We start from the raw sequence: 9149 nt of genomic DNA on the forward strand, positions 1-9149 counted from the left end.
GCTGTCAATGGTTAGAGCCCTTTTAAAATTTTTGTTCATTTTGTCAGAGCGGGAATTGAAGAAAACAAATTGACAAGAGAAACAATTGGTCTGTTTCTGGGGGGGATGGGGCTGGATGGTGTAACGGGCTTCCTCTACAGACTGCGGGAGACAGCAGTGAGGCACTAACAGGACAGCAATGACTGTGCTGCATCTGAGCTCTGAGGCTCTAAGAACTTGCTGAGTCACTCCAGGTGGGAGTGAGGGTGGCCAGTCTGAGAGATGCTAGCTTTTTAGGGTTTTATTCTTTACCTCCGGTGTTTATACCTTCTCTGCTGCTCCTGGCTTGCTGCCAAGACAGAGTACCCACACTAGGGTAAAGGTCTTTTCGCAGAAAGGGCAGAGATCACACCCCTCCCCCTCTGGTCTGCAGTGTGAGCTGCCTGCCTCACTCTTGCTGCTTGCCCTCAGCCTGCGTCCAGTCTGTTCATCCCCTCCCCCAAGCAAACACAGACCTTTTCTGGCGAATTTCAAGGATGTCTTCTGTTGGTGGTTATTGGGGGGGGGGGGGGGGGGGGGGGGTTCCGGTCAAGCAATAATTCTGAGGCTTGTCATGAAGTAAATTCTGAGAGAAAATGCAGAGCTCAAGCAGCTGTTTGCCTCCTCTCCGCCATCTTTGCCGGAAGTCGATTCGGTAAGTCTCAAACTAGATGAAGTTTGGTCCAGAGATCTATTCTTCATCCCACATGAAAGCATAGACTGTGCACTGGAAGTAACCATAGAAATTATATTATCCAATCCCTTCCTTTTACAGATGAGAAATAGGATAATACCATACTTATAAAGTGAAAGTTAACAAAGGTTAGACAACAGTTCATGCAAAAAAATATCTGGGAATTTTCAAGAGCTGAAAAATTCAATATGGCAGCATAATGTTTCACGCAAAATAATTGACAGTCTTCTTTTCTATCCTGGTCAGATCAAATATTGAATAAAATATTGAATTCAGCTCTGGACACCACAATTTATAAAAGCCATTGACAAATTAGAAAATGTGAGGGTCATCAAATCCTTCTATATAAAAATCAATAAAAATAACAGAATATTTGTCCTGGAAAAATTACTTAAGAAATAAGATAGTTACTTCTTATACTAATTATACACTACACTAATTTGTAGTTATCTTCAAGTATCTGAAGAGCTACCAAGTGGGAATAGAACTATATTTTGGATAGTAGTACCATAAATTTAGAATGAAAGGATCTTAGAAATCAAATGTTGAAATCAATACCTTCCTGTTCTGATGGAACTCTTAGACAGCTTATATGATTTTTCCCCAAGATCACAGTATAGAGGGCTGAAAACTCTGAAAAGGTATACTTGAATTAGACAACCAACCACTTAAGGCTAATTGCTTATTAGATTTGGGACAATAACTCTATTAGCATATGTTTGGATAAATGACTCTTCTCACTGTTGATATTTGCTCAATGTTTGGTGTTAAGATAATCAGAGGCAAGGATTGGAGGGCAGAAAGAGAGGGGCCAGAGTCACTTTGTGGCAGGACAAGGAGGAGAGAAGTTGATGACTTTGGACTTGAGAATCCAGGATACATCATTGACAAGCCTCGTAGCAGTTTGTCTGTCTCCTTCACTTCTCCCCCTAAGGACAAAGGACTTTAATTTATCCTGACTCTGGCTGACCCTGAGGCCCTCCAAGGAATTAGCCCAAACTCCACATCACAGAATTATTAAGTATCAGAGCTGGGATATGAACTCAAGTCTTCTGAAACTTCTAGAGACAATTAAGTGACACAAGGGACAGAGTGCTAGTACTAGAGTCAAGAAGACTCATCTTCCTGAGTTCAAATCTGGCCTCAGATACTTACTAGCTATATAACATTGGACAAGTCACTTAACCCCATTTGTCTCACTTTTATCATCTGCAAAATGAGCTAGAGAAGGAAACAGCAAATAACTCCACTTCTTTGCCAAGAAAACCCCAAATGGGATCATGGAGAAAGGTGAACATGACTCAAACAACTGAATAACAACTTCAGACTCTTTCCACTATTCAATAAGATTCTAATTGGCACTAAAGAACTATACTAGAAGCAATGAATAGAAGTTAAAGAGGAAGAGATATAGGCTTCATATAAGGAAAACTTCCTGAAAATTGGAGCTATCCAAAAATGAAATTGTAAAGACAGTGAATCTTCCCTAACTAGAAGTTTTTAAACAAAAGCTGAATAGCTATTTCTTTGGGATCCTGGAAGGTTAATTCCTGTTCAACATATGGGTTTGGACTGAAGAGACAATGGAATTACTTCTGATTTTGAAATTCTGTATATAAGATAAATAAAATGAGCTATTACTTTAAACAAGCAGTTAGAAATTAGTGGAATTTGTTATATCATTAACTGGTACGATTTAAAAATACAAATGGATTTATGGCAATTGATGACTTATTTTTTAGCAGGTTATTAATAGGAGTTTGAGAGCTCCAAGGCATTTTCCTAATGTCCCTGACAATCCATGTAACATACTGAAAAGATCACTGGATTTAGGGTTGGGAGAAACCTGTATTCAAATCCTCCTTCTCATCCCTATTGGCCCTATGAGGATAAGCAAATCACTTGACCTTTTGTGATAGATACTATGCTTGCTTTGTGTGGACAGAGTAGAACACTGGCAAAGATTATTTCTTTTTCTTTCTTTTTTTGTTGAGGCAATTGGGGTTAAGTGACTTGCCTAAGGTCACACAGTTAGGAAATGTTAAGTGTTTGAGACCACATTTGTACTCAGGTCCTCCTGACTTCAGGGCTGGTGCTCTATCCACTGCACCCCTAGCTGCTCCTGGCTTTTTCTTTTTAGTATTTATTATTTTTTCTTTTCTATTTTTTATTAAAGATTTCTATTTCTTAAAACATATGGATGGATAATTTTTCAACACTGACCCTTGCATAGCTTTGTGTTCCAAATTTTTCCCTTTCCTCTAGCTCCTCCCCTAGATGGCAAGCAATCCAATATATGTCATACATGTTAAAATATATGTTAAATCCAATATATGTAAACATAATTATACATTTATCTTGCTGCATAAGAAAAATCAGATAAAAATGGAAAAATGGAAAAGAAAATGCAAGCAAACAGCAAAAATGGTGGAAATGCTATATTGTGATCTACACTCAGTAGTTCCCACAGTCCTCTCTCTTGAGTGTAGATGGCTCTCTCCATCACAAGATTATTGGAATTGGCTTCAATCATCTCATTGTGGGAAAGTCACATCCATCAGAATTGATCATCATAAAATATTGCTGTTGCGCCATGCGCAATGATCTCTTGGTTCTGCTCATTTCACTTAGCATCAGTTCATGTAAGCCTCTCCAGACCTCTCTAAAATCATCCTGCTGATCATTTCTTATACAACAATAATATTCCATAACATTCATACAACATAATTTATTCAGCCATTCTCCAACTGATGGACAACCATTCAGTTTCCAGGGTTGTTTTTTTTTTGCCACTACTAAAAAGAACTGCCACAAACATTTTTGCAAATATGGGTCCCTTTCCCTCCTTTAAGATCTCTTTGATATATAAGCCCAGTAAAGACACTGCTGGATCAAAGGGGAAGTAAAGTTCTTAGCAACATTTTTTTTACTTAATAATATTTTATTTTTTCAATTACATGTAAAGATAATTTTCAATATTACTTTTGTAAGATTTTGAGTACCAAATTTTTTCCCTATTACCCCAAGACAGCAAGGAAATAGCAGTGGGGAGCAAGGGTTAACTGCCCCACCATGACAACTGATCCAGCTGTTCACCATTAATGTGTGTCCTCTTACTTTGTTGTTAAAAAGAATTGCAATGATTATTTTAAATAGATGGTTAAAGACCTTTATTTCTATACTGGATCTCTTTGGGGGCACACAGCCAATAATGGTATTGCTTGATCAAAGGATATAATAAACATTTCTCATTTAGTGCTTGTCTTTCTATTGTCCTTCTAACACAGACCATTTCTATCTTGTCATTTCTGTCTTTGGGAAGTGTGAAGTGGTGAAATGAAACCAGTTATAAAAGAAATTTGTATTTCTCTTATCAGTGATGATGCAGTTTTTCAAATGCTTGTTGATTACAATTATTTTGAAAAATTTATGCATGCTCCTTTATTTCCCAAAGGGAATAAATAAGTGGCACAGTAGATACAGTGGATAGACCTCTGGATTTGGAGACATGAAGATCTGATTTTAAATTCTCCTCTAGACACTAACTTCTGTTAGCCTGAATAAATCATTTAAACTTTAGCCTCAATTTCTCATCTGTAAAACAGGTTTAAATAGGTTGTTGTGAGAATAAAATGAAATATTTATAAAACTGCTTTGCAAATCTTAAATTATATATATATATATACATACACACACATCCATGCATACACACACACGTATATATAATCTTTTGTTGTTTTATCCATTGAAAACTGGCTCTCATGTGTGTCAATTTTTATCTATCTTAAGTTTTATCAGAAATCTTATTTTTTTATTCAACACAACCCATTAAACTGCATTGATTTTAATGTTACCAAACCAAAACGGTCCTTTTCCTTTTTTTTGTAACCTATTCTGTTTTTTTGTTTCTTCCAACACATTTCAATCTAGTTGTCATTCTCTTTCACAGAGGAAACAAAAAAAATTGGGTCTACTTTCTGTCTTATACTATTCACCTTAGGCAGCAATTGTATCGATCAAATAGCAAGGGTTTATTAACCACCAGATACTATGCTTAGTATGGAGATAGAGGTCAGACAGTCTCTGCCCTCCAAAAGTTAAAAATGCTTTGTCGTCCTTGGAATTTGTTGGCAACTATGACTCATTATGGATTTTTGTTTTTGCTTTCCCCATTTAATCTGCCATTTTTCCAATTTCTGAATTCTTTTTTACCTGGAACTTTTTGTACTAAAAAGTTCATGTCCTAAATGACCTTCCCAAATTGCACCTCCTTGCCTGTGGTATTAGAAGTGGGAAACTAATCAAGATGGTGTGAATATAAGCCTGCCTGCACTTCTGTATATAACCCCTTCTGTGGGGAGTGACAGTGGATCTAAGCATCCCACCAAGAAAATGGGAAGAATGTTAAGACCTTGGCATAAGTTAAGATATAACTAAATCCAAGATGGCCTCTCATACAAACAACAGGTTATATGAAATGAACACATCAGGACTAAAGAGATAATCCTTTTCAAGACCCTGTTCGACAATTTTTAGATAAAGAAATTGAAATCATTTCTAGTCATATGAAAAGGTGCTCTAAATTACTATTGATCAGAGGAATCACTACACACCTCAGATGACAAAAGTTGGGAGATGTGGGAAAAGTGGTGGAATTGTGAACAGATCCAGCCATTCTGGAAAGCAATTTGTTACTATGCCCAAAGAGTTATCAAACTGTGCATACCCTCTGATCTAGCAGTGTCTCTACTGGGCTTATTTATATCCCAAAGAGATCTTGAAGGAGGGAAAGGAACCTTACATGTGCAGAAATGTTTGTGGCAACCTTTTTTGTAGTGGCAAGAAACTGAAATGCCCATCAGTTGGAGAATGGCTGAATAAGTTATGTTGTTCCATAAGAAACGATCAGCAGGACGATTTTAGAGAAGCCTGGAGAGACTTACATGAAATGAGCAGAACCAAGAGACCATTGTACATGGCAACAGCAATATTATACGACGACCAATTCTGATGGATGTGACTCTTTCCCACAATGAGATGATTAAGGCCAGTTCCAATTGTTCAGTGATGAAGAGAGCCAGCCACACCAAGAGAGAAAATTGTGGGAACTGAGTGTGGATCATAACAGCATTTTCATTCTTTAGTTGTTTTTTGCTTTTCATTTTCTTTCCCATTTTTTCCCGTTTGATCTGATTTTTCTTGTGCAGCAAGATAATTGTATAACTGTTTACATATATTGGATTTGGCATATATTTTATCACGTGTAACATGTTGATTGTCATCTAGGAGAGGGGGTGGAAGAAAGGAGGAGAAATAATTAAAAAGTTAAATTTAAATCATATTCTACCTTGATATGGAAGTATCAGCTGATGCCATAGTTTGGGATCAATTACTGCCCTACTTCAATCTTTCCTTGTTGGTTCCTTTGTCTCCCTCAGTGCACTCACATAGAGCTCCCTCTTTATCCTTCCCTTATATGAGTTAAAACATACCAAATAAAGAACTCTCCTACCATTTTCTCTTCCAAGTAACTGCAATAGACTAGGACAACATCTATACCCTATTTTTCTCTTCCTCTCTAAGGAAGTTGTAATGTAGCTGAAAAAACACTAGATCTAGTCAGAGATCAATCTATGGCCTACCTACCTATGGCCTACAACATACAAATGAGATTCAAACAGATTTAAATCTTGTAGTATTATTTACTAAATACTAGACAGGGCAGCTAGATAGCACAATAGATGAGAGGGCAGAGACTAATCAGAAAGACTCATCTTTGAGTTCAAATCTCAAGGTACCTCAAAAGCCTCAGATACTTTATAGTTGGGTTACCTCAAGCAAGTCAGTTTATCCTATTGGCCTGAATTTCTTCATCTGTAAAATGAGTTGGAGAAGGAAATGGCAAATCATTCCAATACCTTTGCCAAAATATCCCAAAGGGGTCACAGAATCAGATACAATTAAAATGATTGAACACATGCTGGCCACCATACTAAAGACTAAAAAGGAAAACAAAATTGGGGAGATAATACTCAACAAATCTCATTTGTACCTTGTAGGCCATAGGTAAATTACTTAATCTCTATGACTTTCAGTCTCAACTGCAAAATGACGGTTGGATAGCCTCTCTGGTCTCTTCCAACTCTGAATTTCCAAACTTTCAAGTCCATTTCTCCCAAGTAAAATTATTCTGTAGGTCAGAGGCTTACCTATAAATCTTAACTTTGATATTGAGATGTCTGGTCTCAAAATTTACAGTGGAAATAAGTATACACCTTATTTTTCCTTCTGTTATCTACCACTTCTAAAAGTTCCTGTCATTTCTGTTTTTCTTTCTTAGTCATAATCAGGTCTACAAAAACATCCCCTAGTAACTTCCATCATTTGAAAAATGAAATTGTTGAGGCAAGAATTTATTGGACCACTTTGCAACTCCAAGTTGAAAGGTCTATCACTATTCTATATTACCTTTGGGTCAGCGTTGTGATCTATTTCATGGAACTTATCATTTCATTACTAGTGCTAGATGGGTGATCAGTTGGATACTCTACACAGTAGCATTTTTGTTTTTCCTTGATTCTCACCCAAATGTTTTCCATTTCTTGCCTCAGATTCATTAATTGCTCTTATAAATATTTCCCAGATAATGTTATCCCTATTACCTTTTATGTAAACTCTTATGCAGCAAATAGATCTCTCCTTTGCTTCATTACATTCAAGATTCAATGTATCACCCAAGCCTCAGTAAAGTTCTTTACTTTCATTAGTTTTTAATTCCCTTCATTACTTGTAATCTGTATAAATCAAATTCCACACAAAAAAATAAAAGCTCAAAGCCATTCTTCAATAGATGAGTGGCCAAAGAATATAAAATGTATTTTCTCATGAAAAAAAAAAAAAAAACAAGCTATCAACTGCCACATAAAAAAGTATCCCAAATCAGTGATAAGAAAAATGTTATAACTCTTAATGTTCCACCTCACATCAGATTAGCAAAAATGGAGGGGAAAAAATGCATACCTGGTAGAGCTGTAAATTAACCCAATGATTCTGTAAATACCAAAATCTCATTAAACTGGGCCTCATAATACTTATAGTTCAAGTCACTTTTTCAGTTGTGCCAACTCTTTATGATCTGATTTGGGGTTTTCTTGGCAAAAATATTGACTTGGTTTGCCATTTCCTTTTCAACTTATTTAACAGTTGGGAAAACCCAAGGCAAACTGAGGCCCAGGGTCACATCTGAAACCAGATTTGAAGTTAGTTTTCCTCACTAAAGCTCTAACTATCCATTGTACCTCCTAGCTGCCTAATCATAACATTAGCAGGCATAAAACCCCAAAAATATCAAAGAAAAAGTAAAAAGAAAAATGCACAAAAACATTTATAGCAGTAATTCAAAATAAAATGCTTCCAACTTCTCTTGTGGTAACAAATTGGGGGTTTTAAGTAAACATTTTCAGACATAAACACTGTGTAATGTTTTACTTCATTAAATATCATAAAGTTGGGCAGTGCTTTTATTTTTTTATTTAGAGGAAGTTGGTGACAGTGATACAAAAAAGAAAAAAAGACAGAAATAATGCTAGAATTATGGTGATAGTTTTTTTTAAGGTTTTAATAACAGATTCACAATGTCAATACAATCTTGCTCTGTTCTTTTGTATATAGAAAGATTTATATTAAGGTTATAAAGGGCATTGGCATTAAATGACTTCTATAGAAAAATATAAACTTTAAGGTACATTTCAAGTTATTTCTTTCCATCATTGTAATGAAAACTTATCAATTAACCAATTGCTTGTTTACTTGAGATGTTATTGGATACTTTTTGCAATAGAATTTAATCTTAGCTTATTAATTCAGTGATTTTTAATAAAATTATTTACTTAAGACTATTATGCCTTTACTTTTTGACTCAGGTAGACCAGTAACAGGTATATCAATCCCAACAAGTCAGACACAGCAGTCTCACATATATCAAAATCTTCACTGCCACATTGATTCTAGAAACAAAGAACTGAAAACAAAGGAGGCTAAACTGTGGTACTTTAATGTAATGGAAATAACAAATATCAAGAATTCAGAAGAACATGGAAAGATTTATGAACTGATGCACACTTGCAGAATGAAACGAGTAGAACTATGAAAACCACAATGCCAACACTGAAAGAACAATGAAATCAAAATGAAGTTATATAACTTTAATGACTGAGCTTTCAAGATTTTGCATTGTACTCATTGCAGTTGAAGGGGATGTATAAAATATTATCTATACTACCAATTAAGTGAATGTGATTGGTTCTGCTAAATTAAATATCTGTTCTTACTCTTTGTTATAAGAGAAGGCTTTCTGGATAGGTGAAGGGAGAAGGCTATATTTGGAAATGGATATTTTAAAAACAAAAGACATGCTTCCCCTCTCCTCCCTTTATTG

This window comes from Sminthopsis crassicaudata, chromosome 2, assembly GCF_048593235.1.
Source record: "Sminthopsis crassicaudata isolate SCR6 chromosome 2, ASM4859323v1, whole genome shotgun sequence".
NCBI lineage: Eukaryota > Metazoa > Chordata > Mammalia > Dasyuromorphia > Dasyuridae > Sminthopsis > Sminthopsis crassicaudata.